Raw genomic sequence first — 26,413 nt, forward strand, 5'->3', positions numbered from 1 at the left:
TATGAACGAGCATTTATTAAGGGCTTACTACGTAAACCTATGTACTAAATGCTGGGGATAAAAAGAAAGGCAAAAAATAGTCCCTGCCCCAAAGCAACTCACATCATCATGAGGGAGACAACACATAAATAACTGAGCACTATAAGACAGATAAGTGTAAATGGAAAGTAATCTGAAAAGGGAAGGCATGAACAGCTGGGAGGATTGGGAATGACCTCCAGCAGTAGGGAGGATTGGAGGTTTTAAAGGAAAGCAGGGCTGGAGGTGAGAGGGCTGAGCATCGCAGGCGGGCAGAGCCACAGGGATGGGAGATGGGAGGAACGGCAAGCCGACCAGCCCTTGCAGCTAGGGTGGAGCTGCCCCAGCGTGGGTTTCTCTGGTGTAGTTTTTGAAAACAAGGTCACACAAAGGAGAGTCTTCATGCAGCTGCCCCTAAAGAAACAGCATCGGAGCCTGGCCAGGAAGCTTCTGCTAGGGCCTGTGGGAAGGTAGGTGTCTTCTTCTGCAACCAGCGGATTTTTAAATTGTGAAAGCTGTATTCCTACAGCTCCGAAGGAAATTACCATTTTCCTGAAGGCAATGCCTACATATCCCTCCTAACAGTCCCAGCTCCTTGTCCCCCTTAAGATATATTTTGGGATGAACGTCAGGTAGAAGCAAAGTATCTCTTTGCAGTTCCTACTCCCATAGGAGACAAGACTTGGAAACAGCAGTCTCGGGCTTCCACAAGCCCACACTGATCTTTCTCAGAAATGATATCATATTTTGTGGCAATTCTCTGAGGCAGTTTTCAGTTGAGAGACACAAGTATAAATAAGAGCCCCAGATTTCTTGGTGGGAATAGTGTATGTTCCCAGACTGACACCAGTAGGGTACTCAGGGCTTAGCAGGGTGAGAAATACAAATCATATCAGTTGGAGGGAATGAGGATCTGCATCTAGGAAAATAGAAAATGCTTTCAAAGAAGAATTTAAGCCACTCAATCCCTTCACATTCTAGGCTTGGCCTACCTTTCCAGTGTTTTTACACATCACTCTCTTCAGGCAATCTGTGTTCCATACAAGCCTGCCTCCTTGCTGTTCCTTGAACTCAATGCTTTGTTTCTGAGTCTTGGCACAGGCTGTGGTCACCCCCTCTCTGGCCTCTCCCCACACCTGGAAAGAATGCCTTGTCTTCTCCCCTTTCCCCTGGATCTGAGCTTATCCTCATCGAGGAAATCTCTTCCTCCTCAAATGATTTTCTTGAGGGGATATTCAACATGGGGGGAGAGGGGAGTGTTCAGGAGAAAGGATTGTGGTATAAAAACAAAAGGCAACTTTTCTTGAGCACATGAAAATAAAAATGAATGCTTATTGAATTGCACTGGACTAGAACCAAAAACCTCAAGTCCGAGGTCCCTATGGAAGAGAGGTCTCCAGAGCAACGCCTCCCAGGGTCCTGCTTTCTGGTCTGCGGGCCGCCCCTGACTTCCAGGGCCCTTTGGCAAGTCACTTGCCTTCCTTAAGCCTGTTTTCTCGTCTACAGCAAAAATGAGTTGGACTTGATTTTTCCAAACTCTTTCAGCTTTAAAATTCTCCCTTTTTTTTCTAGTTATTCATTAGTTCATGAAAATAACAGTAGCTGGAACACCAAAATCTCTCTTATTTCCAGATAAACTGTTTTGGTTTGTCAGCAGACCTCTTCTACAAGAGTAAGAACAGATCCAGACTCACTTGTCACCAATGAAACAAGAACCCCCAAAATGATGCAGTGAAGACATGCTGATCAGGCCCCCAATTCATTATGTAAGTGGAGAAAGGGGTAATGCTGGTATTCCCTACGAAAAAGTTGTGCTTCCTCTTAGACTAAAGTGAAAATCCTGAGATTCCATGACACTGGGTGCCCATAAATGCTACTTAGTCAAGGTGACAGGGGGATGAAATGAACCCAAAGTCCTTATCCCACAGACAAGAATGTGAGAGCCAGCCCCCTCCATCCTAGCTGAGAATGTCAGTGCTAAAAGGGATTTTTGGAAAACACAATGTCAGAGCTGGAGGACATGCTGGAATATAGAACATAGAACGTCAAGGCTCGAGAGCACCTTAGAATATAGAACATAGAATAATTGAACTGGAAGGAACGTCCGAACACTGAACCATGGTTTTTCTCTATGGACTGAACTTTAGAATAAAGAATACATAGTGCCGGAATTAGAAGAGGCCTTAGAATAGAGAAGCTAAATAAGACTTAAGAATGTAGAACACAGAATCATTGCCTCAGAAGTGACTTTAGTACATAAAACACACACTCCTAGAACTGGAAGGACCTCAACAAATAAAATAAGTCATGTCAGAGCTGGAAGAGACCATGGAACCTGAAACAACAGAAATGTCTTAGAACCTAAAATGTTAGAGCTACCAGAGACATTAGAAATAAGAGTTTAACCTAAAATAGGAGAAATGAGAGGAACCTTATACTATAGAATATTAGGACACAAAGTGACTTTCGATGTCATCTCGCCTCCCCCCTTTTGTTCTTTTCCCATGCAGAAGACCAGAGGTGCACGAGATCTGCTTGTGGTCACACAGTGGGCCAGTGGTAGAGCCAGGCCTGGAAGACTAGTTCCCTGGATTTCTGCTTCAGAGCATGGCCTCTGCCAGGATCTGTTACTTTCAGAGCTTAGAAGACCACTAGGGGCACCATGGTTTTATAGAGCATTGGGCCTGGAGCCAGGAAGACCTGAGTTCAAATCCCAACTCAGACACTTACTGGCTGTGTGGCTCCAGGTAAATTATTTACCCTCTGTCTGCCTCAGTTTCCTCAATTGCAACATGGGGATAATAATAACACTCACTTGCCAGAGCTGTTTTAAGGACCAAATGGGATAATATTTGTAAAGTGCTTAGTACAGTACTTAATAAATGCTTATTCCCTTTCCTCTCTCCCCTCTCCTTTTCTGTGCGGAGTTATGGTTACAAGACGTAATACCAACACTTCACTCTCCTCTGGAAAGAAGAACAGCCAAAGAAAACAGACTGAAAACTTTTTAAAAATGTAAATGGATGAGAAGGGAAGAGTGCTGAAGAAGACTTATTTGTACTGGCCAGCAACTCCCTAAGCTTCTGGGTTGCTGCTAATGCAAAGCAACAATGTGGGTAAAACTGGAGGAGCCGATGCCTTAGAAAGGTCCAGGCTCAGTCTCCAAGGGGCAGAGGACACTCAGCAGAAGTGGAAGTAATGGGAACAGCAGAAGCAGGATCTCCCAAGGGAGCACCTGTCGCTCACCTCCTATGCCGCCATGTTGCACAAGTCACTTTCTGCCACCTTGGACTGAAGTTTCAACATCAGTAAAGTGAGAGAATTTCTCCAAGTCTGAAACACTGACTGGAATCAGAGCTTTGGATTGGAAGCCCTGCTCTGCTCCTTAGTAACTGCACAGCTTTGTTCCTCCTCTATGAAATGAAGCACTTGGCCTAGCTGGTCTCATGGTTCTCTTTCCAGGCTCAATGCTCCATAAACGTGACCATCAGGGTGGCAATTATACATCCTGGGTTGGCATTTTATGCTCAGTCACAGATTCCCATGGTGGAGCTTGACCCCCACACTGGATCACTTGTTTTAAGGTACAGTAATATGAAGGCAATGATTTCTGAGATAAGTATGCTTGGGAAAGGGAAAAGTTTCTTCCCGACAAATGTAAAACAACCAATGTTTAAGAAGAGGCCCTCTCCATGAAACCTAATCATTATCTAAATTAATCCTCACAACTTCCCCCTGACATAAGAACTATGTATTATCGTCCTCAGGAGACTGAGGTTGGTGATTGGAGTCCTGGAGGACATGAGCATGCCGTGCGGCCTCAAGGCCTTCATTTGCAAACTACTCTCAATCAGGATTCATCTAGCTCAGTTTTTCTGTGATGGTCTCCTTTGACAGTATGGACCTCTTCTGAGAATAATTTTTAATCAGAGGTTCTTCATTTGGGATCTGTGAACTTAAAAAATAATTTGATAATTGTACTTCAATATAACTGGTTTCCTAAAATGCATTTTATTTTATGCATTTAAAAACATTATCCTGAGATGAAGTCTGTATCAAAGCTATATCAAACTGTCAAAGAAGTCCACGACTAAAAAAGTTAGGAATTCTTGTAGTGTATAAATTAAATATATAAACTTACAAAAGAAACAAATTGAATTGAAATAAAAATGCAGTTTTTTTTCTGCCGTCCAAGTTCATGGACCTGTAGGGATCTAGAACTCCTAAACTAGCTCTTAGCTCCAGAGCTCAAATGCCAGTGAAATTGGCTTTGATTGGAAACTAACTAAAGGAATAGACTATCAGACCTGAAAGGGACCATAGAATACAGAACTTGGGACAGCAAATCTCATCCGGAAGAGGCCTGAAAGAGTGCCTATCTCCTCATTTGATGGATGAGGAAATGATGGCCTAAAGAAGGATGCGGTCACCAGCATCTCATTCACCCCCCAAAAAAATCCCTTACAGGAAGGGAAGGCCAGGTATTATTCCATTTGCAGCTATAGAAACTTTAGCCCAAAGAGACAAGTGACTTTCTCTTATGGGGCATGGTAATCAAGGGAGGCAGCCTGGAAGAAGCAACCTTGAAGAACAGGTGGAATTTCAGTTGGCAGATGGGGCACACATGTGGGAGGTCACTGTCACCACTCCCACATGAGGAAGTGCCAGCCCCATTCATCCACACCATGAATGAAGGAAATGCTGGGACAGTTTGCTTGTCCCTGTCTTAACTGACTTCACTGAGTTCTGTACTGGGGTGCCCACCAAAGCACTGAAGGATGCTGTTCAGCCCACATGTACAACGGAAAAAAAGAAAGCAGCTGCTTTTAGAAGGCAAACACAACATCCATCAGGGTGCCTATCTGCCTAAACATTTCTCACTCACAAGCATTAGTTGTGCCAGCAAGCATTTCCAAAATTGAAACAGCGGTTTCAGTTGTTTTGACATTGGAAACGTCTCAAGTGTGGTGGCTCAACAAACCATTCATTCTGGCCACAGGACCGAGTAAATGGACTGGCAAACGTGCCCCCATCTAGGGGACACTCCCATGCCAGATGGTGGAAGGGCCTATAACGAGGAGGACACAAACATCTGAAGGGGAAAAAATACTGAGGGCCCCAAATCCACTCTCTGTGCCAGATCTTCCCCTCAGGTTTTTCCTAGGCACGAAGCCACATGTGGCCTTTATTACCAGGCAAACTGCACAGTCGATCAGTAAGTACACATCGCTGCTAGAAACCTATTAACTAGCTAGTGTTTACTATTCACATGACGATATACTGGTCAGCTGCTCAGGCCGTTCTTAAGTGTTGGTATTGGGAGAGGCAGGGGAGAGAATCCATCCTTTGTGAAATCACAAGATTTTTAGAGCTAGAAGATCCCTGTGAACACAGGATGTGAGAGCCACAAAGAGCGAGCCTTCGAATGTGGATCAGCCCCAGATGTTCTGCTGCCAGGCACATATCCCAAGGAGGTCACTAACACAGAGGAAGGCTCCGTATAAACTAAAATATCGATAGCAGCGCTTTTTGTAGCAGCAAAGAACTAGAACAACACATACGCCCATTGACTGGGGAATGGCTAAACGAGTTGTGATACAGAAAGGTGAGGGAGTATCATTCTCCTGCAAGAAACAATAGGACGGCTTCAGAGAAGCGCAGGAAGGTTTATATAAACTGACACAAAGTGAAATAAACAGCCAGGAAAACAATATACACAATGACCACAACAAGGAAAACGGAAAGCACAACAACCATAACACCATCGAAACTGAATATTGCAAAATCATAAAGAACAAGCGTAGTGTCAAAGAAGAGATAAGAAGACACTCCCCACTCCCCTGTGCTGAGGTGGAGATTCATGGGTGTGGAACGTGGCACACCAAATCTGATTTTTTCAATGTATTGATTGATTTTGCTGAATTTTCCCCCCTTTTTCTTCTTTTAAAAAAATTCTTATAAGGGATGGCTCTTGGAAGCAGAAAGGGAAGAGATACAAGGGGATGGTTATATGGGGAAAAGCATTGGGTATAAAAAGGATATCAAAAATATACTTTCTTAATAAAAGAATGTAGATCATAGAAAGGGTTTTATAACCATCTAATCCAGAGGCTCCTCACCTGGGAGCCACAGACTCCCCCCAAGGGGTCCATGGATTTCAAGGGGTCCATGAATTTGTTTTTGTAAATATTCTGGTAACTATTTCAATGTAATTGTTTCCTGGGTAATCTTATGCATTTTATTTTATGCATTTAAAAGCATTATGCTGAGAAGGGACCATAGGCTTCATCAGATGGCCAGAGGGATCCATGACACACAAAAAGGTAAGAACTCCTAATTGAATTCAACCTTCTGATTTTATAGATGGGGAAACTGAGACCCGAGGGAGTAAAATGTCTTGCCTATCAACTGTATCAGAACCAGGGTTACATCTCAAATCTCCTGAATGTCACTAAACCAGTGACACATAATAACTCTTCCAATAGACTTGAAGAAGGCAGATTGGGGCAGGGGGAAGAACCACAGGCATCAATCCAGAGGACTCAGGTTTGAATCACAGCTCTTCCATTTATTACCTTGATGACCTTAGGCAAGTCACTTTTCGGCCTCCTCTGTAAAATGTGGAGAATGGACTCGATAGTCCTTATGAACTCAAAATGTATGATCCTGTGACCTTACAGCACGCATAAGCCCTGTGTCTTTGCATTTCACTGTCCACACGTACCCTGAGACTCCTCTGAACCGACACAGTCTGTTAGTGAATGAGCATCTCCTGGCTTAATACATCCCTTTCTTAAAATCCATTGCTTAATAACGAATTCTGTAACCATTAGAGCCAGGGTCTGGGAAAGTGTGTCTTGCCCTGTAATCAGGGTAGGGACAAGCTCATAATCATTTCCAGGCCCAGCCTGCCTTTAATTACAACTCTTATTCAGCCTGAAGTCATCCCCAAAGGCTGCAAAGCAGTTAATTACAGAAGCATAATCCCCTTCTTCAGGGGAGCTGATCTTCTAGGGTTGTGAGAAGATAAGATTTATGCCCCTTTCATTCCTTTATTCTCTCATCAACACCGATTCATATTTCAGCTTCCCACACCTGAAACAAAGAGGAAAGCCTGCTCAGTCTACTGCTGCCGGAGAGAGATAAATTAGGAGACACAAAGAAGCAACCCTATAAACTCAATCTCTTTCTCTTCCTTTCATATTTGTGATTATAAACAGAGTCAAGGACAGATGAAATATATCCTTCTGCTTTCTCCAACTGTAAGGGAGAATAAAAATATAGTGATAAAAATCAGGACGGAAACAGGAAACTGAAACCCCAACACATGCATAGTGCCCAGGGAAGCAGCCGAGGTGCCCGCAGAGAGCTCCAGACTTATACACAAGAGGCAGAATGGAGCTGAGTGTGAATCCTGACGAGGATGGCTCCTAGCTGTATGACTAATGAGCAAGCCACTGTAGTGACACTTAGATCAGGAGACAGGAGGGTGGAAAAGGACCAGTCTTGGAGCCAGAAAGCCCTGGGTTTAGGCCTCTGATGCCTTGCAGCTGTGAGATCAGGGCTGAGGCCCAGGAACACTTGAGCGTTCAGGCAACTCTCTGAAATTCCCAGTCACTAAGAAGCATCAGTGAATGCCCCCAACTGCTGAAATCACAGGTTAGATCCTCTCCTGGTGCCTCCCCACACCCCAGACGTAGAGAGATACTTGTACTATCAGCCCATTCTGTCTGTAGATGTGAGGACCAGCTTTGTAAACAAGAGACAGTTAGAGAAATGGGCATTATAATTATAATGTTTCACTTTTGTCTTTATATCCTCAAGTGCAATGCCTGGTATACAACAGGTGATTAGTATATGCTATTAATACATTGACTAATCTGATGTTTCTAGTCTTATCTCATGAAGAACTTATTTGGAAGCCCTACCTTGTCTATAAAAAGAAATAATATTTTGTACTGCATTACAAATCACGGAAGGCATCTTCGATAGTACCAGTTTGAAGCTCTCAAAGCTTAAAACTGCACCAAAACTTTTGGGACACTGTGTTATGTTCAAGTTTAAGATTTGCAAAGTGCTTTATTTATATATTACCTCATTTGGTCCTCACAACCACCAAGGGAGATGGATGCTACTGTTATCCCCATTTTAAGGATGTAGAAACTGAGGATGAGAAAGGTTAAGAGATTCACCCAGAATCACACAGCTAGTATGTGTCTGAGGCAGAATTTGAACTCAGGTCTTCCTGGCTTCACCTCTAGGGTTCTGCTCACTATTCTACTTGGCTTCTTGTTGGAGAAGGGACATGGTATAATAGGAAGAAAGCTCCATCTGAAGTCAGGAGACCTCTAAAGCCAGAGCCTCTTTGCCTTAGTTTCCCCATGTGTAAAACAGAGTTAATAAGCCTTGCCTCCCACCTTCCTAGGAAGATGGGGAGGACAGTGTGCTTACAGTGACACAGAGATGAGACCAAACAAGGCTGAGTGACTTGCCTAAAGTCACACGATTTGCCATCAGGTCACAGGATTTTGCCACTTGCTCAAAAGAAACGACCTTAAGGTTGGACTGGTGATATTGCCTACTGCTCAGCAGAGATGAGGGCAGTTCTAGAATCAGACTAATAACAAGCATTTATATAGTGCTTTCAGATTTGCAAAAAGCTTATCAATACTATCTCATTTGATCCTTACAATGCTCCTATTATCCCCATCTTACAAATTAATAAATGGAGGCAGGCAGAGGGTAAGCGACTTGCCCAGGGACGCACAGCGTGTACCTGCTGAGGCAGGATCTGAACCAGGTCTTTCTGACTCCACGTTAGCTTTCTCTCCACTGCACCACCTAAAAATCTCACAAGTCCAGTGCTGACAAGGATCTCAGCAGTCATCCAGTCTAATTCATTCCTGAAAAGGATTCCCCTGGACAATCAAACCTGACAGGTGGTCCTCCGGCCTTCCCCTGAAGACCTCTGATGAGGGGGAATGCACTCCTTCCCCAGGCAGCTCCCACCACTTTCAGACCCCTCTTATCGTTAGGAAGTCCTTTCTGACATCCAGCCTAAAGCTGTGTCTCTGCTGCGTCTAGTTACTGGTCCTAGCTCTGCCCTCTGGGTCAAGCAGAACATGTCCAGTGGTTCTTCTACATGAAGTACAAGACACTGGAGGCAAGTGATAAAACCCTTGGACAAAGCCAGTTTTTCAAGTCCCAAGGCAGAAGCTTCCAGGTTTTTTCAGATGACAAGGGCCAACCAGGAAAAATACCCTGTCAGGCCTCATAACACCAGATCTCAAACTATACTACAAAGCAATAATCATCCAAACAATTTGGTAAGAGACAAGAAACAGAGATCAGTGGAACAGAAGAAGTAAGTATTTGACAAACCCAAAGATCCTAGCCATTGGAGGCAAGAAGTCACTGTTCGACAAAAACCACTGAGCAAACTGGAAAGCAGTCTGGCAGAAAGTAGGCACTGACCAATATCTCATACCACATACCTAGTCAAGTTACAAATGCACACATGACCTAGACGTGAAGGGTGACATCATAAACTAATCAGAGGAGCACAGAAGAAAGTACCTGTCAGATCTATGGATAGGGAAAGAGTTTATGACCAAACAAGAGATAGAAAGGTTCACATGAGATAAAATAAACAATTTAGATTAGACAAAAATTTAAAAATTTTTGCACAAACAAAACCAATTTGGCTAAAATTAGAAGAGAATCAGATAAACAGCACTTTGCAGCAAGTTTTTCTGATAAAGGTCTCATTTCTAAGACAGGAAATTTTTTCAAATTTATAAGAATAATAACCACTCCCCAACTGATAAATGGTCAAAAGACAGGAATAGGCAATTTCAGAGGAAGAAATCCAAGCTATCAATGGTCACTAAGCTCCAAATCACTAATACTTAGAAAAATGCAAATTAAAACAATGCTGAGGTTCTGCCTCACATACATTAGATTAGCAAAGCTGACAAAAAAGGGAAATGACAAATGCTGGAAGAGCTATGAGAAAAGATACATCAACGCACTATTGGTGAAACTGTGAACTGGTCCAGCTGTTCTGTAAAACAGTTTGAAAAGAAAACAGTACCTTCAGAAATCCCATTGCTGGGCAGAAGAGGGTGCTTTGGCAGTCTTATCTCCAAGGGATGTCCATCTATCTAGCTTGTGGAATGATGACTTAGAGTATTACCAAATGTTAGAGTTGGCAACTTCCCATCCAACAGGTCCATGAAAAGGAGTGCCCACTACAATGTAACTGACTTCTGCTTAGTGAGCATGAACCTGCTCCTACCCAAAAGGCTGCCCACTCCACTGCTGGGCAGCATTCATTGTTAGGACTTTTTCCCTGATATCAAACCTCCATCTGCCTCTCTGCTGCTGCCCCCTGTTCGCTGATGTTGATTCTGCTTGGAAGCCTGTAAGGGACCTTAGATGTCACGTAGTCCACACCCTGATTTTACAGAGGAGAAAACTGACACCCAGACAGAAGCAATGATTTGCCTAATCTCCCACAGGAAATAAGTAACAGAAACAAGGTTTGAATTCAAGCCCTTGGATTTGAAATCTAGGACATTTTCTATTAAGCTACATTAATTCTGTAGAAATTCAATCAATGGCCTTTTTGCAATTTTGGATTAATGATCCTCCCTTTACTTGCCCAGGCCCCCAAAGAGGGAAAGAACAAGTGGGAAGAAGAAATCTAATTTCCTGAAATGTAATGAAGAAGGGGAGGAACAGGTAGGAAGAAACTGAATGCAGAAGTCAGGTTGGGCCCTATTATAAAATGCCATGCTGCAAGATGTAAGACAACAGTGTTTAATAGACTTTGAGATTCAATTATCCTTTTATATTTTCCAGTAGCCTCATCCTCATCTAAATTATCCTTTCACTACAAACATGTCCTAATTCATAAACAGGATATAAAATAAATCATGTTGGACAGTCGACTATGTTCTGAACCATCAATCTTCCCAGAAATAAAACTCCAGAATTCACTTTCGGAGGAGGAAGGTTAACAAAAAGATTCCAGTGCTGCCCACAGAGCATCACTGCCCAGAGGAACATCAGCAATCATCGCAGAGGGCATTGATCAGCACACCAGGACAAAGTTCTGATCCTGTCAGTTCTTCTCCAGGTGGTAGCACCTGTGGGGAGTCATTTCTGACCTTCAGCTTTCCTATCCACAAAACTGGATTGGGATGAAAGGTCACGTTCTGCTCCAGCATTTCAGCTTCTGGGAGCTAAGGTCCCTTCCTGGGGGGACATCCTACTGCCTGGGCGCTAAGGCTCTCTCCAGCTCTGCAATTCCATGTTCTCAGAGCTTTTCCAGTTCTGACAGTCTGTGTTCTGGCATCCTTCTCCACTGATATTCTGAGTCCAGACTGACTAATTAGCTTGAACTGTCTCTAAATATCACAGGGTATCTATTAAGTCCTTTAAACTCTGGGTCTCCTAACAGAGTGTTCTTCTCTCATCTGACCATCTTTACCTTAGACCCTCAGGGACAAGAGACTGTGCCTCTCGTCTTTGGCCCAGAGAGTTTTTCTGAGGCAAAGACATTTTCAAGTGAGTTATTTACTTTCCCCTGTGATTCACTGATGCGCCACACGTGGACACAAGCAGCAAATTTCACATAAAGAGCTGTGTGTCATCTCATCATCTTCCATGTCTCATATCATGAAGCCTCCCCCATGTGGCAGTGACTGTCTGAAAAACAGCTGACCAAACACACCCAAGCAGACCCACACACTGCTGTAACGTGATGTCTATAAAATACATGCAACCACAGATACACCCAAAGGATTTAAGAAACCATGTCACAGGTCAGGAAAGAATGCCCAGAAGAGGAAATCTGCTATGAGGAGGATAGTGGAGATAACACCGGCCCAAGGGGCAGGAGACCTGGGTTCAAGTCCTGGTCTGGACATTTCCTGGCTATGTAGAAAAGTCATCTCACCTCACTAAGGCTGGGTCTCAGAGACCCACAGAAACTGAGAGTGGCAAGGGACCTCATCTTACCTCTCAAATAGAGACAGTGACCGTTACACGCCCTACCCAACAGGGTTTTTATGAGCTAAGTGTTTTGGATACCAGAAAACACTAGAGAAATGAACTTACTTCAATTCTCAGAGAACAATTTCATCTGTTTCTACCAAAAGACAAATCTACTACTTATGAAAGAGTCTTTGAGAACTGCTATAGAGGGAAAAAAATCATACCTGTGGACCCAGCTGGAGATAGCCTCTTCACAGTCAGTGGGCCTGGCTCCTGGGGCAGCCCACCTGAGGCCACTGGGCCTGTACCTGGGGGTCTTCCTAGCTCAAGTTCCACAGATGGAGCCTTTGAGAAACCAGGGTTTGGCTTCCCCTCTTTGTCTTGTAATCCCTAGCATCTAACATAATCCCTGGCACACGGTAGGTGCCTACACATGCAAAGCACTGTACTGGACATTGAGAAAGATACAAAGATAAGTAAGCCTTAAGTCCTTGAGACTGTAGAGAAGGAATACTAGAGTAGGAAGACAGAGCTGGGTTCTAATCCAGACTCTGTCACTTACTGGCTGGCTGGGTGAGACCTTGGGTTAATCATTTGCCCTCTCTAGACTACAAAGGAGAGGATTAGATTTAATGATCTTTAAAGTCCCTTCCATCTGTAAATGCTGTGGAAAAAAAGGTTTAATAAGTAAGTAAAGTAACTACTAAGAGTAGGAGAATCTGCTCCCTGATGTAGCATCTGGGAGGGGAAAAGGATTAAGATAGGCTCCTTGTGGAAACTGGTGTTTGGGCTGCTCTTTGAAGGAAACTGGGGATTATGTAAGGCAAAGGGGTGAAGAGGCATTCGAGGCAGAGCAGATGGCCGGAGGAAGGGCACAGAGATGGAACACTGAGCACTGTACCAAAGAGCACATGGAGGGGCGTAATACAGGATAAAGATTAAAGAGCAGGCTGGAGCCAGATGGAGACAGGCTTTAAATGCCAAACAGAGGAGTGCGTGTGTGATCCTAGAGATGACAAGGAAGAGGAGGAGGAAGAGCAAGAGTGGGATAATGATGGCCAGCATTTATATAGTGCTCCCCAATTCGTAAAGCACTTTGCACAGGCTATCTCACTCGACTCCCACAAGCCTGGGAGGTCGATACTGTTATTATCCCCACCTTACAGATGGGGACAATGAGGCCGAGCAGTTCTCTAGGAGTCTGGCTGTGAAAGGAAAGAGAGCCAGTATGTCAGCTTGAGAGGACGGTAAGGTCAAGTGGGGGTGGGGGGCATCGAGGACACGGGAGACCTGAGCGTGCCTGCTGACAACAGGGATGAGAGAAGACCTGGGAAAGAGAACGATGGGAGGCAATCTGCCAGAGGGCACAGGAGGGACGGCATCAGGGGAAGGGGTTGGTTTGGTCAGGAGAAAGTCATTTCTTTGGGGAAGTAACACCTACTTCTGAGGATCCAAACTCTTGACAGAGAGTTTTGTGAATCTAAAAGTCCTATATAAAAGCAAACTATTATCACTACTACTACCACAGCTAGGATACATACATCACTTCAGTTCAATGAGTGTTATTTTGTATCTACTATGTGCCAGGCAGTATAAACCATGTTATCCAGGAGTGTTTTCAATGACATGAATAATCTGAAGTCAGTACTCTTTATTTCCCTTCCATTTGAGACAGATTGGTTGGAGAAAAAGTTGTATTAAGTATTCTGTGCTTTTCAGCTCCTGAATCCAAGATACATTCTGCTAAGTCTCCGGCAGCCACGTACAGATTTTACAAGGGAGGAAGGAGTCTTTGGCTCCCTGGTGTTCAGTGCTGTGGGTCACTCACACACAGAAAGGGCTTCGTGCCAGCATCGTATATGCAGGAGATGGGAATTTAAAAAGAGAATCCGGAATCTGTACATGGAATGATTGCCGGGCAGCAAGGCAGATGGCAAGCACCGGACCAGGACTCTATTGACCTCAATTGGGATTCTTCTTTTGACACTTACTGGCCTTATCAATTGTCTTTCCTGAGCACCTACTATGTGCCAGACACTATAGGGATATGAACACACAGGCTGTTCCAGCCCTCAGGGAACTTCTGTTCTGCTTGGGGTGGTATAGCATGCTCATAAAATACAGGACATGTATAAACATAGGGAGCCTGATTTTCTCTGGCTAAACAAAACGAAAAATAATAAAATACAGCACCAGAACACACAGGGCTTACCAGTATGCACAACAGAGACAGAATTTAGGTAAAGTGAGAAGAGAACACTGACCCTGCTTCCTTAGGCAAGCTTATGTTCCTGCTAAGGGCCACTATGAGCCAAGCACGGTGCTAAGCGCTTGGACATAAAGATAAAATAGTCCCTGAGCTTGAGGAGTTCACAGTTTACAGCGACACAACATCCAAACAAGATAGAAACAGGATAAATTGGAGATAATCAACAGAAGGAAGTCACTGGCATCAAGGTGAATCAGGCAAGGCTGCTGGTAGAAGGTGGAATTTTAGCTGAGACTTGAAGGAAGCCAGGGAAGCCCAGGTGGCAGAGATGAGGAGGGACAGCGTTCCAGGCACGGGGAACAGCCAGGGAAAATGCCCAGAGCTGAGAGACAGAGTGTCTCATTGGAAGAACAGCAAGAGGCCAGTGTCACTGAATTATAGAGGATGTCATTGGGGGTAAAGTATAAGAAGACTGGAAAGGTAGGAGGGAGCCATGTTGTGAAGGGCTGTGAATGCCAAACAGGATTTTATATTTGATCCTGAAGGTGATAAGCAGCCACTGGAACTGAGTGAATGGGAGAGTGTGTGATGTGCACATAGTCAGGTCTGCTCCTTAGGAAGATTAGATTGACAGCTGAGTGAAGGATGGATTAGTGGGAAGAGATTGTTGGCAGGGAGACCAACTAGCAGCTATTTCAATAGTCCAGGTAGGAGGTGATAAGGCCTGCCCCAGGATGGTGGCAGTATCAGAGGAGAGACGGGGGAGCATACAAGAAATATAACAAAGGTTAAATTGATAGAATTTAGTAACAGATTGGATATTGGAAAGGAGAATGAGGAGGACAACTGGGTTGCAGGCATGGGGGACTGGAGGATGATAGTGCCATTAACAGTAATAGGGAAATTCAGGAAGGAGGATGATTTGGGGGAAAAGATAATGAATTCAGTTTTGGACATGTTGAATTTAAAATGTCTAGGGGACTTCCAGTTCAAGATGTCTGATAGTCAGTGGGAGATGCAAATCTAGAGGTTGGGAGGGAGGTTAAGGCATCATATGTAGATCTGAGAATCATCAACATAGAGGTGATAACTGAAATCTGTGGGGGCTGATGAGATCACCAAGTGGCACAGTATCGAGGGAGAAGAGAAGGTGGCCCAGGATAAAGCCCTGACACCCATTTTTAGGGGCATGACTTGGATGAAGATCCAGCAAAGGAGACTGAGAAGGTATTGTTTACTCCAGGCATACCCTGATGGCATACCCTGCCCATGTGCTATGGCTATGAATAAAGAGGTGTTAGCCTGTCCTCAAACAGAGGTTTTAGCTATTACACCTTAGACTACTAAGGCTGAGATGACTGAGCTGGCCCTGTAGAGAGAATAAGACCCACCCACTGAGGAATAGGCCTAGGAGAGAGGCTGTGCTCAGAATGGAGCAAGTCCAATAAGCCTGGTGGAACAGTGATAGTTTATTGAGAAAAGCACAATGTCATCACCAGAAAGAATCCAGGATCATGCAATATCAGAAGTATAAGTTGTCCCTTCACACATAATCATTTTCCAGGTCCATTCTCTCCACTGGTACTGTTTATTTGTTGGAGAGTATACCCTGCATTTATGGGAAAATGTTCTACTGTAAATGTTTTTTTCTATGCTATTTCATTAAATGCCTTTGCTTTCAACTAATTGTCTCCTTTGGCTGACTAGGGAAAAAGTAACCACACCAGTAGGGGCTCAGAGCTATTGTTTTGAGTGTACACGGCTCATTAAATCTGGGCTAGCTATTACAGGGACCCCACTGTGAGAGAAGGGAACATAGATGGTACATGAATATAAAATGATTGGAGGTGGGCATTAACAACTGGGGGAGTTAAGAAAGGCCTCCTAAAAGAGTTCGCACTTGGGATAACTCTTGAAGTGAGACAGGGTTTCTAAGAAGCAGAAGGAAGGACATCTCTGTCCTGTAACATTCTAAACACGGAGGACAGACAGCACATTCAAAGGCATAGAGGGAGAGACAGAATGTTGTGTATGAAGGATAGCAAACAGGTCAACTGCTAGACCATAAAAAGAAGGGAAGAAAAGTAATGCATAATTAGTCTGGAAAGGCAGGTGGGGTGAGAGACTTTAAATGCCAAATAAGGGAGTTTGCACTTTATCCTAGGGGCAAGAAGGGGGAATCAATGATAATTCTCGGACAGGGGAATGACAAAATCTGTTGTATCCTTTAAAAATGTCAATTCAAAAAGGGTGGATGGGAGAGATGGGGATCAGGGGCAAATCTCTTGGCCTTTCTGCATCCCACTTTCCTCAAACGTAAAGTGGAAAGTCAATAATAACGGTGCCACCTACCTCAGTGACCATGACAGCTATCCCTAGAGTGCAGAATAACAGCTGCAATTCAATTCTACAAGCCATTATTAACTGTCTGCTATGTGCCAGGCACAGGAATCACACTGTCTCCAATCTACACAGTCACACACTTGCACGCAGGTGAAAATCAAACTAAAATGAACATCAGGGAAATGAGAACCAGGAGAACAACATAAACAATGCCTACAATAAAGTTAATAAACATGACCTGAGGCCGATCTCATTCCAGGAGAACAGAGGATGAAGCAGTCTTCCCTCAGTCTGCAGAGGTGAGGGCACTGGAGGATGTAACAAGCTGGCAGATGCAGTTGCTTGGTCAATTGCTTTTTCTCAACTGCTTTTCCATTATAAGGGTGGGTTCAAGGGGATTGAGGGTGGGATGGTATAAAGGGAAATGACTATGGTGTAAAAAGCTATCAATAAAACTTAAAAAATAAATAAAATGAACATCAGTAGCAACCTTGAAGGAGGAAAAGGGGTGAAGAAAGGATAACCTTTGAAGTATATCTGGAAAGGGGATATTTTTATCTGCTCAGGTCTGGAACAGCTGGAGGGCTTAAAGGGTGAATGTAAGCTCCTAGGGGGCAGATATTATTTCACTTTTTCATTGTATCCCCAGCACCTAGCATCACACCTGGCACAAAGTAGGTGCCTAATAAATGGTTATAGAGTATTAGCCATTGCATGTATAATATACTTGGGTCTTAGCACCAGGTAATAGAACCACCTTGAGGCTCCCCTAATTCTTTCAAATCAGAGGATTTACCATGGGAAGGCACCTTAGAGCTCATGGGTCTGGATAGAGAAGATACATTTGAGGTCAACTAGTCCAACCTCCTCATTTCACAGATGAACAAACTGGGGCCAAAGAGAAGTCATATACCTCCCATCCCACAGGTGGCAAGTAGCCAGAATCCAAATCCCAACCTGCAGCTTATGAATAAATCAAAGCTTCTTGATCTCGGCTTCATGCCAACACAAACAGCATCAATTGCTAGCTCCTGCCATTCTCCAGTTATCAGGAAGAATCTTTAATAAAATGATATAATATGGTCAAGCGCTATTAGGGTAAAGGAGTTATTACGATGCATACATCAGACACCAGTTAGCAGGCAGCCCTTAGGAACAGGCTTCAAAAGAAATTAGCCTGCTTGCTACTCCCTCCCACAAAAAGAAAAATCAGATTTTGGAGAAGAATGAATTTTTAATGAAATCAGAAAAGCAGCCCCATGGCACAAATGTTACATTTAGAATTCTACAAGTTCACAGACGGAAGGGGCCTTAGACATCACTGAGTCCAGGCATGCTTAACCATTTTTTGTGTCATGGGCCCATCTGGCAGTCTGTTGAAGATTAGACACCCTCTTCTTGGAATATTTTTGAAAGATACACTAAATTTCAGTTACAGGTTTGTGAAAATAAAGATATAATTTTTTTTAATTAAAATTCAAGAGCTGAACCCCTATCACTGAACCCGATGGAGAGCTGCAGACTTCAGGATAAGAACTCCGATCGATTGTGTCCAACCACCCCTGCTTTCTAAGAAAGACTGAGACCCAGAAAGGAAAAACGACTTGCCCAAGGTCATGCAGCGAGTAGGTGACAAGAGGGACCAGAAATGAAGTCTCTCACTTTTCAGCTCACAGCTCTTCTATTACACCCCAGAGTTTTTGAGGCTGTCATTGCTAGCTCTAACCTTATATGACCTAGGACTCTATGACTCAGAGGTGGAAGGCACCTTAGGGATAATTTTATCTAATCCCCTCATTTTACAAATAAGGAAACTAAGAACCACAGATGAAAAGTGGTCTGTCCAAAGTCACACGGGCAGTACAGATGCTAAAAGTCAGAATTTAAACTCTGCCTACAAATCCATAGCTCCTTCCTCCACGTCTGCCTCATAGATGGAGCATAACTAGAAGTTTCTTTGAAGAATGCGAATTTGTGAAGATTCCACAGGATAGAATTTTTTTTAAAGAGAAGAGTTTTAGAGTCCATCTTAATTGCTGAACCCTGCCCAGTCACTGTTTATAAGTTCTCCTTGTATAAACTACTCTGGTGTCCAGGGTAGCTGAGGTAAACTGGCCATGGCCCTGTGACAGGGTAGTTGGCTGCACCCTTATTCACACACATAGCACCCCTTCCCCTTCATGTGGATACAAAATAATAACTAACGTGCATAGGGTGTTTTAAGATTTAAAAAGTACTTTACAGGGGCAGCTAGATGGCACAGTGGATAGAGCACCGGCCCTGAATTCAGTAAGATCTGAGCTCAAATATGCCTTCGGACACTCGACACTTACTAGCTGTGTGACCCTGGGCAGGTCACTTCACCCCACTGCCTCACCTTCCCCCCCCCAAAAAAAAAGACAAAGTGCATTACAGTATCATTTAGTTTAACCTTCTCAACTCTGTGAGATAGGTGCTATCATTATCCCCACTTTACAGATGAAGAAACTGAGGTTCAGAAGTTAAATGACTTGCCCTGGTTCACACAGCTCATAAATGATTGAGGAAGGATTTGAACTCAAGACTTCCTTGACTCTAGTACTCAAATGCACTGACACCTATCCGCCAAGGCTGCTGAAGACCCTGACTGCCTTATGATGCCTGGAAAGGAGAGGGATGAAGGTTGCCAAGGGTATAAAATATTTAGCCACACACAATATATATGCATATATATGTGTGTGCGCATATATATATATATATATATATATATATATAAAAATATAGATACATGTATATGTGTGTGTGCGCGCGCGGGTGTGTGTATACACTCACCCACACACGTTCACATAATTTTCAGAGCTGAGTAGAACTCCATTATTTCCAGACAGGCCTAAGCAGACACTCAATCACTGTATCAGTGAGACTAGTTGTTAAAGCTGTAAACTAATTAAAAATGTAATCCTATGATTTCATCTTAATCTCACTTACTCATCAACTTTACTCAATGTCTACACATACAATTTAGCTGCCGTCTTCATTTAGATAAATGACTGAGTAGCCAGTGAACTGCTAACATTCTGCTGTTCATGATTAAAAAAAAAACCCACACTAATTTAAAAAGCATTTTTATTAGCACCATCATTTCGCTCCAGACACAAAGGAAACACTCTAATGAATTTTACATCAAGTCTGCTAACTGTACAAACAAGTCTTCCTATGCTTTCAGAGTCAAGTTGCAGTGTGCTGTGTGTATTTGTAAGAGGGAGAGTCAATAAATAAGGTGAACTGAAAATAGGGCATCAAAACAATTTATTACCAAACTAAGAAGATAAACAGTTTTTCAAGGTAATCCCGTCCCAATTAGGGAATGGCTCAACAGGTTGTAACAAAACACTGTTGTCCCTTAAGATGAAAGAGATCATTTTAGAGAATCCTGAACTGGCAAAATGAAATGAGCAAAACTAGGATAATTTATAAAAAAAATAAAACTGTAAAGAAAAACAATTTTGAAAGACTTGGAGAATTTGATCAATTTGTGATAAACCAGGCCTCCAGAGAACTCACGACGGGGCATGCTGCCCATCTCCTGACATAGGTGAAGGGCTCAGGGTGAAGAAGGAGACGTGTTTGGTCACGGTCACTGATTGGATTTGTTTGGCTTGACTAGGCATTCCCATTCCATGGACCTTTTTTTTCTTTCTTTCTCTAGCTTTTTAAATTGAGAGGTTGTGAAGGAGAAGGGGGAATTAACAATAGTGATGCAAAAAAAGAGGGCCACTGAAACATTTCAAAATGCACAGAAGAGAATAGAGGGTCATTCAGAAGGAAGCAAAGACAAGTAGGATCATTATAAACACTTCTAAAAGCAAGTGTTATAAAGTAAAGATTTACAGATTTAAATAAAGGTTTCATACACAATCCTTTTGGGTTCTGCTTTGTGTACAGAAATGTTATTTTTTGGTGTTTAGAATGAAAAGAAAAAACCACAACAAAGTAATACCCTCCTATCTCAGCACATTTGTTCCAACAACTGACAAGCTTCTTGTTACCATCAGAAGATATTTTTGGTAAAGAGCAGAACCAATTATGTGTAGCATTCTGATCATCTGTATTACTCCTGAACTTGAATCCCCTTAAGCCATAAGGCCTCAAAATGTGGAAATCTGAAGACACAACATGAAGGCTATATAGCAGATGGGGTGGGAGTTCAAATTCCATTCCTCTATGCACTCCCAAGGGGCTTTGGTAAGGTTGGGATGAGGACTAGCCTGCTGCAGAATGATTCTTAAGCACTGTACCGCTCCAGACAGGAGTGCTGCCTTGACTGTACCATAAGAGTTCCCTAAGGAAATACTCGTCACCATATTCTTGCCTTCATGGAAGTATACCACCACAGGAATAAACTGGTCCCCAAACCTAGTTCTTACCATCTTACTGGCAGATGGTTGTGTTCTGAACTCTCTGCTGGTGAGGAATTTGTGTGCTGCTACTAGAGACCCTTGGAGACATGGCAGGAGATTCATATATCACTGTCCTTGTCAATGGGCTTTAGAAACTGGGCTATAGAACTCTAGAGGCTCCTGGCAAACAAACCCACAGGTGCTGTGCCTTGTGGCAGTTGGGCGGGTGCTTTGGGAACCACTGGGAGCACACAATTCTGGACCGCTGTTTGTTAGGCATGATGACATACAAGGTCCTGTGGCTCTTATTCAACACTGGGCACATTTTAAATAATGGGATGAGACGGGTCTCCTGAATATGCATGTCTGCATGGTGAAATGTGTTAAGTGAGAACAGCTTCAACCAGTCCACCAGACAGGTATGTATTCACTATGCTTGGGCAACCATTTCAGGATGGAGTGCACCACTGGTGCAGGTTTTTGGAGAGTGAACAGTTGTCATGTCCTAGGCCAAGATACTACAGTAAATGTCGCTTGGTTTAAGGCCTTTAGACAGCAACAGGCAGGTGAGACTTCACCATTCAACTGCTGTGCAATCAGACGGAGTGGCCACTCTTCAAAAACCTTCTGTGAAAAATCTGCCAAATTTACACAGAAGCAGTACACAAATTCAGACAGTCACGTGGGATGTTGCAATGAGGACAAGACTGGTCCAAGTGTCTGTGAGAATTTTTAATTCACTTTAGTAACTGACTCTCCCGACTTAGAATGAGTCCTTAGAAAACATCAGCATCTCTCCCCCCTGAATGCGGTCCGTTACACAAGCAAAACTGCAAGTTGTACCAAGTTAAGAGGATTCCGCCACCTTCTCAGTTACCTGGGGGCCTCGGCTGCACCCTACAAAAAAAAAGAATTCAGGCTAAACAGCATCAAAGATGTCACTATGCACAGAAACGAGTGGGGCTGGTAGAGACGTGAAGATGGGCTTTAATGCTGCCGGGCAACTGCTGCAATTAAGGATGTTTGGGATGATTTAGGGGGGCGTATTCACTAGAAACTCAGATTTGAGCTCAAAAGGAAAAACTTCCTGTAAAATGGAATGAGCTGCTTTATGAGGTAAAGTTCCTCTCACTAGTGCTATTCAAATACAGACTAGATGATCAACTGTTGGTAATGTTTTAGAAGGGATTTTTAATCAGGTGCAAGTTGGATTAGATGAGGCAGTATGGTGGAAGGGATAATGTGGGGTACTTTGGAGGAATGCTGTCTCGGAAATTAGCTGAATAACCCCCGGTCAACTTAACCTCTTTGGGACACAGTTACCTCATCTATAATATGTTATAACATGTAACTCACAGGATCGTTTTAAGTATCCTAAGATACACCACATATGTATGTGTCTATGTATCTATGTCCATAAAGTGCTCTGCAAACCTTAAGGTCATATATACATATATACACATACACATACACACACTTATTATAATGATGATGCTCATGATCACTGAGGTCCCTTCCTCAGAGGTTCTAAGATTCTGCAACTTTGAAACAGTTCATCAGGAGATAACGACTATTCAGACTATTTATCCCACGTGTCTTTCATAAAAGTGTTATTTTATCCCACAATAATGCCTTCGGCCCTAGCTCCAGTAAGTGTCTCATGTTCTTAACAAGCATAACAAAGATCTACAGTAAACATAACATTTTATTTTTCTATGACTCATGTGTTAAACCTGGTTTCCTGGACACATTTCACAGTGACTAACTTTCCTCTTAACATCTCAATTAAGATGAGAAGAATACCAAAATAGAAGTGCTGAAGCACTTCGATCAGCTATCTCTGTTCTCTAGAGAAACAGCTACAGATCTAGGTGGAGAGACACTTTTCTGAGAGCACAGGTGTGACAATTAGACCCAGGACTATGTTAACATTATCGATGGAGAGCCTGGTAGTGATACAACAAAATAACCCTCCTAGGACAGCATGCTGCACTTTATCTCCCTTCTCTTTCTTGGAGGCTACTACAGACTCAGGTGCTCACAACTCATTAATTGGATACCCCTCTTAGATCTTCTACGTCTTATTCCCCAACCCCAACCCCAACCCAAGCTCATCTCTTAGTCCAACAGGCCCAACAAAGTCTGTCAAGAAAATAGTGGTTAGTGGTTGGGGAGAAGGGAATATCTCTGTCCTCATTTCACCTCTGTTAACTTTCTCAATGACCCACTTTCCCACTGAAATTCTCTTCTCCCTATCATTCCATGTTTTTCTCCTCTTCTTCTCTTCTCTCCATTTCCTACTTCTCATTCCTTCCACCCTCTGTCATGTAAATATAGTGAAGAAATACTGGGTCTAGTGTTAAAAACCTGGGATCAAGGTGAAACACCTTGTTCCCAGTAACCAAGCTGCTGAGTACTAGGCCTAGAGCCCCTAAGGTAAAATTCCATGGTCTCTAATTTCAAATCAGAATTGCTGCCACTTCACAACACTGACCATTACAGAGGGCTTCAAAGACAATCTGGATGACCATTTCCTGAGAATGTTACACAGGGACAGCCTACTTCTAAATAAAAATAAGCCTCAAAGGTCACTTCTGACTGAGATTTTATGGACAGTTTGACTTACAAGCACCTGTCCAGATCCATAATAAATTCTGCAAAAATGTATTAAGTTCCTAAAGAGTTTGTAGCAGGCAAGGAGAAGATAAACAGTTTAGATAAAATACTCCCCCTTTATCATTCTTGTGTAGTGGCATGAGCACCAGGTTCAAAATGAGAGGATCTGGATTGGAATTCTAGATATGTCACCGTACTACCTTTGTGGTCCTAAAAAAGTCACTTGTCTTTTCTGGGACTCATTTTCCCCATCTGTAAAATAAAGGAGTTGGGTAAGATAATCTTTACAATCTCTTCCAGTTCTGATATTTTGTATTTTGTCTCAGATACTCTGTATTCTAAGGTCCCTCTCAGCACTGACATTCTATGTTCTAAGGCAGGGGTGTTCTAAGGTTCTAAGATCCCTCCCAGCTCTGACATTCCATATCCTAAGGTCCCTCCCAGTTCCGACATCCTCTGTTCTAAGGTCCCTCCCAGCTCTGACATTCTATGTTCTAAGGTTCCTCCCAGCTCTGACGTTCTATGTTCTTAGGTTTCTTGCAGCTCCGAATGCTCTATGTCCTAAGGTCCCTTCCAGCTGCAAAACTGTATGTTCTCTGATGTTTTAAGATACCTTTGAACTCTGGCATTCTATGTCTTCAATACTCCCCAAACTCTGACATTTCATGTTTTATGACTAAGAATTCCTTCTAGTTTTGACAGTCTATGTTTTTAGTTCTAAGATCTCCGTCAGTTCTGATCATCTGTAACTTGAAGACCTTTAAAACTCCTGACTTTCTCTGCTCTACATCTAAGGTTCCTTCTAGCTCTGACAATGTATTTTCTATGGCTAAAGCCGTTTCCATTTCGGATGTTCTACGTTCTATGTTCTATAGTCCCTTCCAGCTCTTATCGTTCACGTTGTACGTCTAAACTCCCCGCTCTGAGGTCATTTCCAGCCCTGATATTAGGGGCTCCAAAGTTCCCCTGTAAGACCCTGCGTTATGGAGACTACGAGCTCTCCACACTACGAGGTTCTAAGCCTTCTCGGCTCTCGCGGTCCCCTCCCCCATTCCCTTTTCTAAGACCCCGTATCTCTTCTCCGCACGTTCTCTCTTAGGTCCCTTCTCCCGATCCTCTGCTTCGCTTGGAGAGCTCCTGCTTTTCGGACGATCTGCCCTCGGGAGGCTCGGGAGCTTCGGACATCCTCTCCCGGCGTCCTAAAGCCCCTCCCACGCTCCGCATCCTCTGACTTTCCGGGCTCCCTCCCCGTCCCCTCCCCCTCCCTGGGCCCAGCCGGGGCCGCCTCCCTCCCACACTCACTTTCATGCTGGGCGCTCGGGGCGGGGTCGCCGCGCCGGCAGGGGAGGGTTGGCCGGGCCGGGCAGGGCCGGGCTGGGGCTGGGGCGGGGCCCGGGGTCTGGTCGCGCTCCCGCTTCCCCAGCTCCGCTCCTCCCTCACACCCTCTGGGCCCCCCGCGCAAAGAGTCCGGAGGCGGGGAAGCGGAAATGACGTCGAGGAGCCGGAAGCGGAAGTTGCCCCGCGGGCGCGCAGCCGCAGCTGCTCTCTCGGCCTCCTCTTGACCCGTGACCCCTGCCTCCCTGCAGCCCAGCGTTCCCTGGGCCCTCGTTGGGGCCCTGGGGCGGGACCTCCCTGCCCCACCTGCCGTGGGACCGTAGGCTAGTCACCTCCTTCTCTGGACTCGAGTTTACAGAGTTGCGATGCCCAGGACAACACTAGCAATGAAGATAGTAATAACGACTATGTTAATAACGATGATAACACTAGCTAGCAGTTATGGAGCACTTTAAGGTCGGAAAACCTCTGAAGATCGATACATACATGGATGGATAGATAGATGATAGATAAATAGATAGATTGACAGGTAGATAGATTGACAGGTAGATAGACTGACAGACAGACTGATAGATTGACAGATAGGTTGACAGGCAGATAGATTGACAGGTAGATAGACTGACAGACTGATAGATTGACAGGTAGATAGTCTGACAAATAGACTGACAGATAGATAGACTGATATTGACAGGTAGACTGACAGATAGCTAGATAGACTGACCGGTAGGTAGACAGATAGATTGATTGACAGGTAGACTGACAGATAGATAGAGTGACAGGTAAGTAGATACATAGGTAGGTAGATAGACTGACAGGTAGATTAGACAGACTGACAGACTAACAGACAGATAGATTGACAGATAGATAAATGGGTAGATACTGTCTCACTTGATCCTTGCAAGAACCCTGTGAAATAGATACTGATATCATCTCAATTTTACAGATGATAAAACTGAGCCCATGAGAGATTAAGTAACTTGCCTGGAGTTGCATAACCAGTAAGTATCTGAGGTAGGACTTGAACTTAGGTCTATGGTTCTGGATAGCACCAATCGATCAACATTTATTAAGCACCTACTATATACCAGGCACTGTGCTAAGCACTAAAGATACAAAGAAGCAAAATACAGTTCCTGATCTCAAGGAGCTTACAAATTTGCTACTACTAATTTTTTTTCCTCTTTTGTTTGAATATCTTGCCCCTGAATAAGTCAAGGCAGGGGCATAAGGCATTTTGTTTGAATGTTTGTTTGTACGGCCCTTGAGCTTTGAATGTTTTTTTTATATTTTCAAACTTATTTAAAAATGTAAAAACTATTCTTAGCTTGTTGGTAGCAAAGAAACAAAAACAGGCCCCAGGTAGTTTACTGTCCTCTCCATTGGAGGAAAAGAAATACCTGATGAGAAGTGAAATGGGTTCTGTAGACACAGAAAAGTCTAAGACGGTTAATCAAATGCCATAAGTAATTCAAGGGAAAAAAAAGAAATAGCGAGGAGTTGACCTTCATTCTGT

At 43.6% G+C, this 26,413-nt stretch overlaps 1 pseudogene; it reads right to left on the minus strand.

Moving 5' to 3' along the window:
• The window catches only part of LOC114024624, a 356,699-nt pseudogene extending 331,704 nt beyond the window's left edge, over positions 1-24,995 (minus strand).
• Between the last annotated feature and the right edge of the window lie 1,418 nt (positions 24,996-26,413).

This window comes from Vombatus ursinus, unplaced genomic scaffold (assembly GCF_900497805.2).
Source record: "Vombatus ursinus unplaced genomic scaffold, bare-nosed wombat genome assembly UNPS02014822.1, whole genome shotgun sequence".
In the NCBI taxonomy this organism is placed as follows: Eukaryota; Metazoa; Chordata; class Mammalia; order Diprotodontia; family Vombatidae; genus Vombatus; species Vombatus ursinus.